Here is a 16,859-nt window from a genome sequence, read left to right as displayed (position 1 = left end):
TCTAGAGGAAAAAGATCTTTTCTTATTCATCTTTGTGTCTGCCCAATGATTGACAAAGCTCATAACTAATCCTCAAATGTTCACTGAATATAACTGAAGATAAGCCCATAGCTAAATAATTAATACAACGAACATTTATTAGACATCTACCACATGCTTGGTATTATCCCAAATGAAGGAGATGCCAAGCCCACCGTACCACGTTCATGTGGGACATGCTCCCTGGATTCCACTCTCCTCTCTGGCTGTCTTTGGGAGGTATTATTTTCTCCTTTCAAAGTTGTCTTTGGTGTTAAACTATTGTCTTTTAAAAGTGCACAATTCTACATGAACTGTTATCTGCCCTCATGGAGGGCCTACTTAATGACATTTTTCTGGGTCACCTGGGTGGCTCAGTTGGTTAAGCATCCGACTCTTGGTTTCAGCTCAAGTCATAATCTCACGGTTCATGAGTTTGAGCCCTGCATGGGTCTCTGTGCAATGACAGTGCAGAGCCTGCTTGGGCTTCTCTCTTCTTCTCTCTCTACCCCTTTCCCACTCATGCACATACTCTCTCTCTCTCAAAACAAATTAAAAACTTAAAAGAATAAAAAGTAATGACATTTTCCCAACAAATGCTGACTGAATGTTTGCCATGGGTTATGCTATGTTCTGTGTGCTAGATTAAAATGGAGAAAGTCTTTCCTCCCACAGAGTTTATGTTCATTTTAAGGTGAGACAATGGTGGGAGGAAACAGATGACGCTAAAGGAAAACTTTTTAAAAGGCATCCAAATTATAAAGAGAGAAGTAAAATTGTCTCTATTTGCAGATGAAATGATACCATACATAGAAAACCCTTGGGGTGCCTGGGTGACTCAGTCGGTTAAGCGTCCGACTTCAGCTCAGGTCGTGATCTCATCATGTTCACGAGTTTGAGCCCTGCGTCAGGCTCTGTGCTGACAGCTCAGAGCTTGGAGCCTGCTTCAGATTCTGTGTCTCCCTCTCTCTCTCTGCCCCTTCCCTGCTTGTGCTCTCTCTCTCTCTCAAAAATAAATAAACATTTAAAAAAATTTTTTTAAAAAGGAAAATCCTAAAGACCACACCAAAAAATGGTTTGGCTAGTCAACAAATTTAGTAGTTGCAGGATACAAAATCAATATACAAAATCAATATACAAAATCAATATACAAAAATCAGTTGCATTTCTATATATTAACAATGAACTATCAGAAAAAAAATTAAGAAAAAAGTCCCATTTAAAATTGCATCAAAAAGAATAAAACAACCTGGGAATAAATCTAACCAAGGAGGTGAAAGACCTGTACACTGAAAACTGTAAGACATTTATGGAAAACTGAAGATGACACAAATAAATGGAAAGATATTTTGTGTTCATGGATTGAAAGAATATTGTTAAAATATCCATACTACCCAAAGCAATCTACAGAGCCCCTGCAAATTCCCATCAAAGTTCCAATGGCATTTTCACAGAAACAAAGCAAACAATACTAAAATGTGTATGGAACCACAAAAGCCCGCTTGTCAAAGCAATCATCAGAAAGAACAAAGCTGGAGGCATCAGGCTCCCTGATTTCAAACTATGTCATGAAGTCATGGTGACCAAAATGTATGGTATTGGCATAAAAACACCCACACTGATCAGTGGAATAGATTAGAGGGCCTAGAAATAGGCCCACAATGATATGATCAATTAATTTATGACAAAGGAGCCAAGAATATACAATGGGAGAAGAATAGCCTCTTCAATAAATGGCCTTGGGAAAACTGACAGTCACATGCAAAAGAATGAAACTGAACCCCTATCTTAGACCATATACAAAGTCAACTCAAATTGGATTAAAGACTTGAACAGAAGACCTGAAGCCATAAAACCCCTAGAAGAAAACACAGGGTATAAGCTCCTTGACATTGGTCTTAGCAATGATTTCCTGGATTTGACACTGAAAGCAAAGGCAGAAAAACAAAAATGAATACGTAGGACTACTTCAAACTAAAAAGCTTCTACAAGGCAAAGGAAATCACCAACAAAATAAAAAGGAAACTATGGAATGAAAGAAAATATTTTTAATTGGGTTATTTGGGTGTTTTGCTATTGAGTTGGATGAGTCCCTTGTATATTTTGGATATTAGTCCTTTACTGGATGTATGGTTTGCAAACTTATACTAGGAAACCTTAAAAAATTGTTAGAAATCTTGTCTTGAGTTTCAAAAATAAAATAAAATAAAATAAATAACCTAAGCAATAAAAACTCACACTTTTTATATCTCTTCAGATCAAGTTAAATGATGGCAAAGAAGGTTGATTTTCATATGATTCTGTGGTAGTTCCCATTTTCAGAGAATACAGAAATCTGATCTTTTTGTTAAAAATAATTAAAAATAATTGGTTACTTCAAGTTACCCACTGAATAACTCCAGGTGGTCAGAACAGATGCCACGGATTGCTCAGCAATCTATTATCATGGCTAAAAAAGTGATTGATGAGAAATTATATCCAATTGATACATACAGACACATGTCTGTGGGAGCTCATTTAAAAGGAATTAAATAATGTATTATTCCCCTAATGAATCAGCATTGCATTTAATTAGGTAACTAAACACTGTATCTTTTTTTTTAGACCTAAATTAAAAATTATAAGCCAATATAATTTGGGAGAATAATAATTAAGACACCACACTATATATAATGGCTTTCCATTAAGATTTCATTAACTTAATGTTTTTCTCCCTTTGGATTAAATTACATCAGGCCAAAATGAACTTGCCCTAGAGCAAACTTTCTAAGGAATGAATGTAACATTTACTAGGAAAGACAAACACAGTAAAAGAATTATTTTTTTAGATATTTTTTAGCCAGATGGAAGGCTTTACTTTAAAAATGTAAAAGGTCATAAAAGCCCCCTTTTGGGGGGCAATCATAATTTTTTTAATAGGCCAAAGTGAATATTCTTAACATACAAATGTGACTTTTAATTCTTTAAAATGCAGTGGGGAGTAAGTTTTCCTTAACAGTAAGAAGGAAAATCCCTCTGAGATTATGAAGCCATAGAATTTGAGACTAAAATTTGCTCACATCAAGATGCTGTTAGTTAGCCATCTGCTTCATGTATGTGTTTTCTTAATGAAAGCATTTTGTCTCCCCACTAGTAAGGATGCAGATTTCAAAGTATTTACACTATTGTTAGAATAATGTGTGCCACATGAGACAACCTCTATACATGGCAGATTTGATAAACAACGCAAGCTATTTTCTTATGCAATTCATTACCAACACAAGCTAGCAGAGACTATGCACCAGAGTGAAACGGAAGGTAGGACTGTGTGATGGTAGATGTCAATTCGAATGTCTGATTTAGGCCAACGTGAATAATGAAATCTTAGTGAACAACCAAATAGGGAGGAAGCCCCACAATCTATGAGTGATTTCCCATCACCTTATCTATTGCATCTAGCACTCTTTACTCGCTAATCCTTATTGCCCTTATTTTCTTTAGTGAGATGATTCTTTTAATTATACTCCATAGACAAGAAATGTTTATCAATTCATAAAAGTTATACATTTATAAATAAATTTATGAATTCATAAAGGACTGTTTAAACAATAAGTTTTCCTCCAATAAGAGAATTATTAACTATGCATATCTTTTCTTTAAAATGAAGTGATAAATTATAAATAATGTATAAGTATAATAACGGTACTAAATTTAGATATGGAAATTACCCTCAAAGCTGCTGGGTGTGAATAATCAAACCTTTCCTTTCTATTTATGCTTCTGGCTGAGAACGAAACAAGTGATGGAGACTTAAAGAAATGGAAAAAACCTTCACACGGTTTCTTGTGACCATGAGTGGAGGGCAAAGTCTTTTTCTCTAGAGTCCAAAGACAAGATAAAATGTCAGTGATTTGAAATCAGAATGGATCTGCTGCTCCGCTAACCATGGCTTGAGTATTGCCATAAACCTCTGATGGAGGATTCCCCAGTATGAGGTTGCAAATGGCAGTTCTTGCCATCTTGATATTTTGTAAAGAGCCAAGGATGTGAACCTTCACATCAGCCAAAATTATCCTTGTCCATGCCACACTCTCTGTGGTGAATTTGGGTGGTTCCTCCTTTGCCAGTGATTCTTCCTATTGCCCCACACAGGTGGTCTCCCTTTAGGGTCATCACATCCGTAATTTCAAAAGACTCTAGGAAAAGGTTACCCAACCTAATGAGGGCAAGTATGTCCTCCACCTGAAACCCAAGAGAAAGGCTTTCACAAAATCAGCTGCTTTTGTCAAAATACTAACGTCCTTGGTTTCTTTACAAGTCCTGATTCCACATTCCTGAATTTCAAGGTAAAGCGTATCTGAAGTCGCAAATGTTCTACAATAGGAGTAAATCTCTGCATCCGTTCTCTTTTAATGGCATGTATCTGTTAGCTGGGACTGGAATTTTCCTTGTGTCTTCTTTCCCACCTAGGAATCCACGGCCGGAGAGGGGTGGGAAGCCGGGCCTCCCTGCGGCCGGGCCTCTGCCTGCCTTGTCCATGCAGCTGCTGTTTCCCTGGGCCCCTGGGCCATCCTGGCGGGTGACCTGGGTGAAGCTGTCCTCAGCCCTGGCGCTCTGTGCCTCCATCCTTGGAAGAATTTTTCCAATCCCAACCTGTGCTTCTGGCTTGAATGCGTGTGTGCTGCCCTTATTGCCCCTATTTTAATTCATAGCTCTTATCACTGCCTGGCATCACAGGTTTATTGTTTATTAGTTTATTTCCTGTCTCTCTCAGTAGAATGTAAACTGTCTCAGGGCTGGGTTCTGGTTTGCTCACTGCTGCATCCCCAGCTCCCGGAACAGGACCTGGCACATGGAAGTTATCAATAAATAAATCCTTTGGAGAACTACAGACTCTGTACCTAGATAACTTTGCTTATTAATTACCCCTATTTTAAAAACTTTTATTTTTCCACAGCTCTTTCCTAACTGCCTAATTACTTACTAGTGAATAAATTATTTATAGTGCATTTGAAAGATAATGTTCCCTTTCACTTACATGTTACATTTGAAGCTTACAGTGAATTAAAAATCTCTAAGGTTTTATTTGTACAACAAAACCGCTAAGAATATGAGAATAAATGGGCTAAGCTCAATTTATTAATCCAACTGAGTATATAAAAAGTAGAAATTTAAATTCTTTAATTTAAATTTAAAACTTCTTTAACTTAAAAAAATTTTTAAATAGTCGACTTTAAATTATTTTCAACCTACCTTCATATCACCACAAAAAACAATTACCGTACAGACACAAGTCCACCTGAAGATCTGAATATTCTAGGGGCACCTGGGTGGCTTATTTGGTTAAACATTCGACTTCAGCTCAGGTCATGATCTCATGGTTCATGAGTTCAAGCCTTGCATCGGGCTCTGTGCTGACAGCTCGGAGCCTGGAGCCTGCTTCAGATTCTCTGTCTCTCTCTCTCTGCCCCTCCCCTCCTTGTGTTCTCTTTCTCAAAATAATAATAAACTAATAATAATGATAAACATTAAAAAAGAACTGAATATTCTTAAAAAGGGAAAACTTTTACTGTAAAGTCATCATCATGTGAAAGAATATTTTTAGGACCCAAAATGGAGAACAAGTAATAAAACTAGTTTTCCCAGGGGTGCCTGGGTGGCTCAGTTGGTTAAGGGTCTGACTCTTACTTTTGGCTCAGGTCATGATCTCAGGGTTGTGAGGTAGAGAAGCCCCAAGATGGGCTCTGTGCTGAGCATGGAGCCTGCTTGGGATTCTCTCTCTCCTCTGCCCCTCCTCCTCCCCTGCTCCTGTGTCCTCTCTCCCTCTGTCTTCCTTTCTCTCAAAAAAAAAAAAAAAAAAAAAAAAAAAAAAAAAAAACCCAACCAAACCAAACCAAACAAACAAACACTAGTTTTCCTGACAAGTGTTTTGCTAACCAAAAGGACCAAAATTTTTAAAATACAGAATGATCCCCTGATGGTACCCTTCATCATCTTTCCATGTAAACGGTTGTCCACTTTGTATTTGAGTGGCAACATATAGGAACCATGATCACATCATGTGGCCTCTTACAGCTGGTCAATACATTTTACCTTGACTGGCTTACTATGTGGGATTTGCATTCAGCGCTTCATTCTCTGCATCTTGTCTTATACTGAAGATTCTTCAGGACAAGAATCATGCCGTATTCACGCTTATTTCTTGAGGCACTTTGGAGAGTGCCTCGTACACACTTGGTGTTCAATAAAATCTTAATTGAGTGTCACACTTAATTGAGGTCACACTTAATGAGTGACCCATGGAATGTGGAGGAGGAAGGAGAGAATAAAGGACCACTGAGGTGTCTAGCTTGGGTAAATTGAGGAAAGTGGGAACTCATGAGGAGGAGTCTACTGGGAGCAAGCCAATGAGTTTGACTTTGGATGTGTTGAGTTTGAAGTGCTATTGTATCTCTGGGTTGGGGTATCCAGTGAGTAATTGGAAAAACTGGGCCACAGCTCAGGAAAAGTACCAGAGCGCCTTCTCTCACATTCATTGGTTCTTGGTTCCTTCCAACATACAGAGGGTTATGCTAGAAAAACAGCAGCAACAGTAGTAGTAGTGATGATGATGATACATGCTAACACTTAATGAACCATTGCCATGTACCGGGCATTATGCTAAGAGTTTATATACATGATTTTATCTAACTGTTACAGAAACCCAATGAGGTAGCTCTGGTATTATCTAGGGAGGTTAAATAGCTTGTCTGTTGTCACAAGCCTATACCTTAATTATTTTACAAAAATCCAAACAAACCCAAGAAACCTTGAAGAGTATATAAGGAGAGTACTGCCATCCTGAACTCTACATATCTTTTCTATTTGTTCCTCTACACGCAGGTCTAGAATTGTTTCCACAATGAACCTGGGCTTGATTATGACCATTCACTAACCTCATTCATTTATTAATTCATTTACTGACAAGTATTTATTCAGTTCCACATACTATGTTAAGTGCTTACACCTACATTAAAACAAGTACTAAAATAATGTTATCACTAACAATAAAAATAAAGGATATAACAGTAAAAGAAGCAACAGATGACATAGACATTCCTACTACAAAAGGAGCCTGGGTGTCCAAGAATTCACACTCAGCTCAGCTACTGCTAATCTGACTAGGAAACCTCATTTAGCTTGGCTGGGTCTCAGACTCCTTATATAGAAGCTAAGGGGGAGTTCTGCTGTATTGCCAGTGTGAGGATACAAATTCTTTCCGAACCATTTGATATATTAGAAAACAATTTGAGCATAACATGAATTTCACTTTGTTGCTAATGCAAAATTTCTTCTGTGACAAACACTAAGTGAATGCAGAAAACGTCATCCAGCTGAATTGAGCCATGTGGGAATACACAAAATGCGCAGTGTGTGTGCGTGCCTCCCCCCCCCCCCCCCCCACACATTTTAAACACCACCCAGCTACCTCGGTTCACTGTGTGTTGTGAGCCATTCCCATCCACATCTGGTGTTAGAACTTTCTATCTGATATCAGATAACCTTCCTTCCACCCTTTCACAAAACTCACAAGCAACAACCCTTTCAGTATCTACCTCCTCAAACAAACTTTTCAACATAAAGTGCCACATTTACCATAGTATTTACATGCTTCTTAACGTGTTTCTTTAATGTGTATAAAACTGTGCTAATCTTTTTACAGAATCTTATCTTTTTTAAAAAACATATGTCACTGGTGAAGTCTTTGAGGGTTGTGTCCTGTGCCCCTTACCCTACATTTCCCATTAGCCTGTGGTTTTTATCACATGATTTTGCATAGTGCAGTGGTTTTTAGGAAGGCAATATGCTGCATGATAGCAGAACTGACTGTACTCAGATCATGCTCAAATTTAACGTTCAGTTCTGCAAAACTTCACTATGTCATTCTAGATTGAAGGTTTACCTTTGATAGTCCTTTAAACAAATCTTAACATGTGGAATCACATCAACAGGAGGCTGAAAATAAAAAGAATTTAAGTATGAACTTGCTTTTTCCCCCCTATAAGGGAAAAAAGGACCAAGTCATACCATTTAAATGACCACACATTTACTGTCCATTTTGCTACTCCCTCAGGAAAAGCACCTACTTCCTTGCATTTGAAAATTCAGCACTTTAGAAAGGCTGGCCCTTGGTTTCCTACACAATCAAGGATGCTTGGGGCTTCACTTAAGGTAGGACTGGTATGGGCCCAAGAAACTTAATATAGTCAGAAGATTACTGGCGTGTGGCTGCCAGTTTTTTCTCTGAGACTCCTATGGCAACTGAACAGCTGGCTTCTTACAAGATTCTGGCATCCCGAGGAGGCCCTGAAGTCAAGTTATTGCTTAGCCCAGAAGCCGATCAGCTCTAGGAGTCACCACTTGTGGAAGACAACACAAGGTTTTAGAGGCCGGTCCTGATCATCACCTCCTAAATCTAGGTCTGCTCTGTTTCTTAAAAGGCTGGAGAAGAGATCTGCTGTGGCAGGTGGTAATCTTCTGAATATAATCATGGGAAAAAAAGAGAAGAAAGAAGGAAGTTTAGGGGCGCCTGGGTGATTCAGTCGGTTGAGCGTCCAACTTCAGCTCAGGTCATGATCTCACAGTTTGTGGGTTCGAGCCCCGCATTGGGCTCTGTGCTGACAGCACACAGCCTGGAACCTGCTTCAGATTCTACGTCTCCCTCTCTCTGCTCCTCACCCGCTTGTGCTGTCTCTCTCTCTCCCTCTCAAAAATAAACATTAAAAAAATTGTTTTAAAAAGAAGGAAGGTTAAGTACCCTGCAAGATTGTCCATAAAAATCAAACCCATATCCCAAGAGGGAGTCATTACACAATCATAGGATGCCATCTTGTTACTACTAATAATATAACACTACTGAACTATTATCCATATATCATTAAGCCATTCTTACTGATTGGGAAAAAGGAACAGGAATTATTAGAATACATGCTTTCCACTGATGATGGAAAACTGTGAAAGAACATGCCAACCACTGAAAAGTGGTTCAAAGCATCATCTGAAAATGGAAGAAATAAGGGAAGATACACAGTGCTTAAAACTGAAGATGTTTTAAAAATACATAAACTGATAATGGTTGATAATGACCCAGAGAGATAAATGTGGTACATGGTATTTCCATGACAAATCTCCATAATTGGGGGTGACTTGCTTTCACAACCAAACTTGCACTAGGTTTCTATCACCTATGTTTCTATATTGTCTGAGCAGCCACATCTAGCTTATTCTTCCTCCACAAGGCCTCTCCCGGCCACTCTTCCTCACTGTCCTGATCAGCTCAGGCTGCCACCATCTCATGCCAAGTGGGATGCAATGGTTGTCAAACTCAAACCCCTATCTGAGATACCTCCTCTCTTATCACTTCCCTACTCACACAGCCATCAAAATTATCTTCCCAAAATTCATATTTGAAGCTTACTTTCTCTTCTGCAATCACACAATGGCTACCTTTTCCTTACAGAAGTCTTTGGATGGGTTTTAGTGCAAACATCATCTCCATTGCACCCCACTGTTCTGGTCTAAACTATCTTTTTCTGCTTCATCTCCCATCCTGGCCATCCCTACATCCCCCAGTTGAGCCAAAACACTTGCCATTCACAGAAGTGTCCTACATGGCCCCTGCTCCAGGCCAATGCTCAGCCTAGGTTGACTAGCAGCTTTCTGGTGTTATTTAGTACTTATTCCTGATACTGTAATTCTCTTCACTTACACTTCCCTAGCTGGATTCTGAATTTGTTAAAGATTTTAGCACCCAGCACACTCTCTTGCACATAATGAACACTATTAATATTCACTAAATGTAATTAGGCTTAACTTATAAAAGAGAAAGGATGAGAAGTTAAATTCATAGAAATATATGGCTGACATATATCTGAAGTCTCTTTTTATACATATCTTTTTCCTGAATGCTCTGAGGTAGACAAAGCATTCAGAATTTTGCCTGCTCGATAAGAATCCTTCTGGATATCTAAAATCTGAATATTGCATTATACTGAATAGCCTTCTACACATAAGTTGAAGACACTTATTTGTTCTCAAAACACAACAAGTGTCCAAATATAATGACTATTATTCTGATGGGTTAGGCTAAAGAATTTCCTGGAACTTTGCACTCTTGTTTCTGATAACACACAACAGAAATCTGGACTGAAATCTAGACTCTTCATCTTCTGTTCACAGCAACTGTCCACAAAAGACTCTGATTGTGTTTCTGGCAGTCAGATATTCTTAATAACTGTTCACCTTTCCCCTCTGGTCTTCCATGTGTCTGTGTCGTCTCTGGAGAGAATTTAAGTCAGAATCTGTGACTAATGTGCATAGTATGTCAGCCAGACTATTGCTACGAAATAAGCTCCAGCTAGCTAGCCATCAACTCTTTGTTGCTTCTTGGTCAAGTTACTAGACTGCATGAAAAAACACTACTTAGTGATTAAAATACTGCTCAAATAGGCCCTGCTCTGCCACAGGACTAACTAGACAAAGGGGTCTTTCTCAGCTAGAGATCTGTTTATTTTACAGGTAACAAAGGAAAAAAGAAAGGGTGGCTTTCAGGAATTTAGATGTGGGACTCTACAATGTAAATGTAGTTTGGTACACACATCTCATAGATCTCTTCTGTGTTCAACTGGGATTTTCAGGCCTTACTTCCAGTTTATCTGTGAGTCACCTGAATCAAAAGTCACAACCAGAGGTAGCCATCACAAGGAAGCATGTAGATTTCCTCTAAAGAGCCATAGAAGAGTTTTATATTGTTCTTTGATGATCTTACATGTGTTCATCTTTCCTTCACAACCAGACTACATGTTTCCTGAGGCCAGGTTCCATGTTTTATGTTTTGTTTGTATTCCTCACATGGCCGACAGAGTCACCAGTGTTGAAATATATACCACAAGCTCATTAAATATCTTCAATTAATTGATTTTGCTATAGAAAGTAGCACACTACTTGTGTCTTTCAGAGATTTCTAACTCATGACTATAAATAACCACATATTTATATGATCCAGCAGCTTCTGAGGTGAAAAGCATTCCCTGAGTAGAATAAAATTGAAGATGGAGGGGGTGGGGGGCAGTGGAGGAAGGGAGTCAGCAGTCACTGAGGAGAAATTACAAAAATTACAGTAGGCTGTCTTGGCCCAAACCAGGGTCTCTCTAACCAGGACTCTATATTTTCAGAGAACAGCTCCATTAAATATTGATGATTGGACTCTGAAAGCCCTAGAATTAAATTCCAATCCTGTTTTAATTTTATGGGCTATGCAACATAAAGACCGAGGAAGAACATCTGGGCCACTGGGCCACATGCACATGTTCACAGCTGGAAGAGATCATAGATGACCCAAGTTAAATTAGCTTCAGGGTGGCCACCTGCACCACATTTTTATTTCTCTCAAATTCTTTCCCCTGCCCATTTTGACCTGTCCCATGACTCTCCACTTAAACCGAATTTTTTTAAAAGTCTATTTCCGTAGTCTCTTTTCTCTCATACTCTCGAGTTGGTTTTCATTGCATTGGTGGTGTATGTGCACACACATGGAATGAGGCACTTGCATCATTTGCTCAGTTGATAGCTGGTTGAGTTATCTTTCTTTAGTATATTCCTAAGTACAATTAGAAAGGACAGGAAATGACTCCAGGGCTAAAAGTTTTATTCTGATTTGGGTAAGTGGTTTGAGTCAACCCAGATGGTGATACTTCATGTCACAGCATGTGACTGAAAAGAAAAGTCTTTGGAGAAATAATAGGAATGACAAGAGCTTGCATTTACTGAGCCCTTACCAGATGCCAGGCACTTTCTCCTAAGCTCTTTTGCATCTATTAATTCACTTAATGGACTATTTGAGCTACAAAAATGGGTTTTAAAACAAGTCTCCAATATTTCTCTAGCAACTAATAAAATAGACTAAGGAAAGTAGAATTTAAAGCTTTGACCTGTCATCCCAAAGCACACATATTTCTGAAGAAATATAATTTTTAGAAATTTATAGTCTACGTACACATGGTACATGTATATAGTTGAGTATAATTCAGCTTTGAACTCTGGGATATATTTTGAGTTTAACTTTTAAAAAATGATAAAAGGGGTAAGATGACATATGTGCTAGATTGCAAAGTAAAAGCCATATTCTTAAATGAATGTAAAAAAGAAATTAATTTGGCCATAGAGATACTGTTGGATCTAGAAAAGTAGACATGAGTGATTTCAGATGTTGTACTCAGAATGCCAGCATAAACCTTACTCTCTTACAACCCGGGCTGACAAATAAATTAATAACTTACTTTTCCTAACTCCTTTCTTCCAAGTTGATAGCTTAGCCTCAAATATAAAATTGTACTATATCATGGAGCTAAAATTCATTCTAAATTTTAATATACTCAATATTTCTGCCAACTATTATTTTTAAACACATTAAAATCTTAAGTGAACATATGTCATTTTATTTGCAATACTTTAAAAATTTACACATCAAGTTTAGCTGCACTTTATAAAAAAAGAAGAGATACAATGCAAGATCAAAAACTCTCATTCCACAAAATCCCAAGCACCCCACATCTACAAACTTTCACTGAATCTCTCTGAATAGTCACAGAAAGAACAGAAGAAAGAACAGACTAGAAGTCTGGGGGCAAGGCCATAATTATGGGAAGTTAAAGAAGCAGCTGGCAGGAAAGAATAATAAATAAAGGAAGCAGGACTTATAATTTTGGATAGGAACTGGCTGTTCCTATTAACATGCCTCAGCTATCTGGGAAACTTTTTCCAGAATTAACTCAAACTTCTCTACCTTCCTCTGACAGTGCCCTTGCTCTGAGAAATCAAGGGCATCTCCTCATTCTTTGTAAATACCTCCACAATGGCACATTCTTTACTGTTTTATAATTATTTGTTTCCATGTCTGCCTTTTCCTCAAAACCATGAACTTAAAAAAGAGATTTTTTTTTGTTTCCTTCATAGGCACTGTCCGTATGCCTATACCAACCAAAATAGTAGCTCATCTGAAGATGAGCTTAATAGTATTTGTTGCATAAATGAATGAATGAATGAATGAATGAACAAGCAAATGGAAAGAGGTAATTAGGCTGGCAAGGGAGAGAAAACCTAGAACACAAAGAATACCCTCACAGCCCCAACAATTCAAATTTTCTGAACCTCATGGTTTCCAGAAGTATGAAGTTTTTTCATTTTTCCAACTTTCTCTCTCTCTCTCTCTACCTACCTAACAATGTGTATCGAGATATAATTCACATGCCATCTATTTGGAGAATAGCACATGCAGTAATAATAATTAGGAAATACTGCTAATACCTTACATTTAAATAGAGTTTTACATAAAAGCATTTTCAATATGTTAATGCACTGGATTCTCCCAACATTTCTTAAGCACCCGACTTCGGCTAAGGTCATGCTCTGTCAGTTCGTAAGTTCGAGCCCCACATCTGGCTCTGTGCTGACAGCTCACAGCCTGGAGCCTGCTTTGGATTCTGTCTGTCTGTCTGTCTCTGCCCCTCCCTTGCTTGTGCTCTCTCTCAAAAATAAATAAATAAACATTAAAAAAACATTAAAAAAAAAAACAGACAAGCATATCAAAACTACCATGTGATACAGTGAATGCCATAATAAAAGAATGTAAAGTCTCTCTCAGCATTATCATTCTGATTTCCTTTACCATTTCTTTCTCTTAAAATGAAGTTCTGGAATCTAATAACAAAATATTGCTTCTGATGACCATCATTAGGAAATGGGAAGTGTTACACACAGGGATTCTGAGCCTGTGAGCCGGTGCTGTTCTCCTCAATGCTGGGGATGTCTAAGGAGTCAGTGAGACAATGATGCAAAGAATGAAGAAGAGGTTACCAAGTGCGAAATGTAGGCTGGCATTTCCCTTCCTTCATATTCATACTGTGGCTCTCTGATTTTCCATCACCACAATATTTCCTATAGAGATGGATTATAAAATTCAAGTCTTCGATTGTGACATCTACATAGAGGGCATTTGAATATTTGTCTGCAGCCATGACTTCTCTCCTGAGCTCAGTGGATGGATCCACCTCTTTGTGGATACTTCTACTTTAAAATCTTACCGTGACCTCACGTTGTTTACCTCAAATTAGGTAACAGCAACAGATTACATCACAAGTGTTCCTGATTCCAATCTTTCCTTTCTTTTAACCCATTTTATACACTAGCATATACAAATGCTCCTAAAACAGAGGTTTGTAGTATGCCTTCCACTACGTGACAGCATCCAAACTTTCTAAGCTGATCTGCAATGACCTCCTACTCTCACTCATGGCAGGTTACCGACATACTGGATTGGAGCAGAGGCAGAAGCTTGCCTCTGGCACTTGATTGCCATGACCTTGGGCAAATAGCTGAGCCTGCTAGGACTGAGTAAAAATCCCATGCCAATGTACAGCCCCAGAAGTAAGAAAGGCTTACTTCCTAGGTTTTCTATGTTCCTGCCCTTTGTTCTTTGCATATCCTGCCTCTCCAAAGTGAGTTCAAGTATCACCTTGCTTGTGAAACTTTCTTCAAGTACTCTGGCCCAGAATGACTTCTGCTTTTTCCAAACTCCCAGGACCTTTACTTCCAGCTCTTTTCATAATCCTAGAGCCATCTCTTGGAAATCTAGAAGTCACTGTCAAGAGTTAATTTGGTCCAGTCACTTGCTGGCTGGAGAGTTACCTCTTTTTACTGATCACCCGAGGCTGTCTCATATTACAATCCATAGTGTTCACTAATTTTCTATATGTGTGTTAACATGGAATATATATATATATATATATATATATATATATATATATATAGTGTATGAAAAATATGTATTCTGTACATGCATATCTCTTTCCAACTAACGCATGAACTCTCCAAGAACAAGTACTTCTCTAATATTTCCCACAGCACCTAAAACAACGTATGTACTTGAGTCTGAACTGACTTTTAAGTATCTTCAGATTGGAGTTAAATTATTGGTCAAAATCTCCAAATCTGGAAAAATGGATGCATTAATTTTTCATGGCTGAAAGAAACCACGGGTCAAACCTGGAAGAAACTCAGTTAGCTTGTATCTCACTTTCATGTCTTTCAGTTAGTAAAATAAAACCATTCCTTTTATTTAAATATCCTCTTGGGCCTTCTATTGAAATGGTGGTTAAGAACAGTTGGCTCTGGAAGTGTGGCTGTCCTCGGGTTTTCATGGGAATGTGCATCTGTTGGCGAACCCTGAGGTACTCTTGGTTCCCAATATGTGCCTGTGTGCCCTTAATGGTGCTTAATGGTGCAGGGTGAGGGGAAGGGGAACCACTGGAAATGAATCATGGAGGCTGGAGCATAAGAATAAGGGTTAGATTATGATGGGAAAGAGAAAGCAAAGAAAGGAACATGCTCCAAACTTTTGTTCAAACATCCTTATCAGAAACAAAGTAATGAGAAAATGTCCTTCAGTATATTTATTTTATATATGTGTGTGTGTGTATATAGGCGTGTATATAGGTATACACACACACACATATATATACATATGTGTATATATACACACCAACTATGTTTGTCCATATTAAATAGTATTATAGTTTAAATGTCCTTTTCTTTTGTCAAATAAAAATCAACCATGTTCATACTGCGCTTTGTAGATCACTGGTATAAAGTCTAGACTCCATAGCTAAGAGCTGGTCCAGTGCAAAGGCTACGGTGGGTGAAAATGCTGACATAATTGAAACAACATGCCATGTGCACAGCTAATAAAGCCATGCTCCCACTTCAGCTTCAACGGTCCTGCCAGAACACCCTCTGTGCAAAGAGCCTCAGGACTGCCCTGGCCCACACCCACTTCACCTCCAGCCATCCCACCAGGGAAGCCTCAGCACAGTGTACCCCAGGACCCCCAGCCCACACCAGCCATAGCCCCAACCAGCCAGCCAAATTCACCAAGTACACATGGTCTAGATAAGGGACAACCATCCACAAGACCATTCCTTCAAGTTTAGAAGTAGCTGTTCAGCCTAAATCATAGAAACAAACACAGAAGGTCAGGTAAAAGAGGGAGACAGAGGAATATACTCCAAAATAAAGAGTAAGACAAAACCTCAGAAAAAGAACTAAATGAAAAACAGAGATAAGCAATACACCTGACAAAGAGTTTAAAGTAATGATTGTAAAGATGCTTAGCAGGCTGAGGCACTTAGGTGGCTCAGCCCAGCATCAGGCTCTATGCTGAATGTGGAGCCTGCTTAGGATTCTCTCTCCCTCCCTCTGCCCTTCTTGCCCCACTCATGTGCTCTCTCTCTCTTTCTAATATAAAAACTAATAATAATAAAAAAAGATGCTCACCAGGCTGGAGAGGAGAGTGGAAGAAATCAGTGAGAACTTCAGCAAAGAGATAGAAAATATAAAAAATATAGTAACAAAGCCATGCAGATAGAACCCTGAGCCCATATTTACACTGCAGTGCAAACATAAAACATCAGAAGTAGTCTTGATATGAAATTAATTTATTTTTGAGACATGATATTCCCAGAAGTGGCTTATAGTCCTGACACTCTCAACTCTTTCTGAAGCAATATATATATGTTTTGCTTCTTCGTGTTGTTTTGTTTTGTTTGGTAGAGGGGAAGCAGGAGATCGGATAGAACAGGGAAAGATAAAGTTAAAATACAAGTACAGGTATGAAAAACAAAACTATTTTTCTCCCATGTGAAAACAACTTAAAAATTTTTTTTAATGTTTATTTACTTTTGAGAGAGAGAGGCAGGACGCAAGCAGGGGAGGGCAGAGGGAGAGGGAGACACAGAATCTGAAGCAGGCTCTAGGCTCTGAGCTGTCTG

General features: G+C 38.5%; 1 protein-coding gene and 1 pseudogene across 1 annotated transcript in view; both read right to left on the bottom strand.

Annotated features, from left to right (window-relative positions):
* Positions 1–16,859, bottom strand: part of COLEC12 (collectin subfamily member 12) — a 195,801-nt gene that overhangs the window by 122,214 nt on the left and 56,728 nt on the right. The window lies entirely within an intron of this gene.
* LOC122232587 lies at positions 3,915–4,687 on the bottom strand (annotated as a pseudogene).

The sequence above is a fragment of the Panthera tigris genome, chromosome D3 (assembly GCF_018350195.1).
Source record: "Panthera tigris isolate Pti1 chromosome D3, P.tigris_Pti1_mat1.1, whole genome shotgun sequence".
Lineage (NCBI taxonomy): Eukaryota > Metazoa > Chordata > Mammalia > Carnivora > Felidae > Panthera > Panthera tigris.
This window is presented reverse-complemented; position numbering and strand designations above follow the sequence as displayed.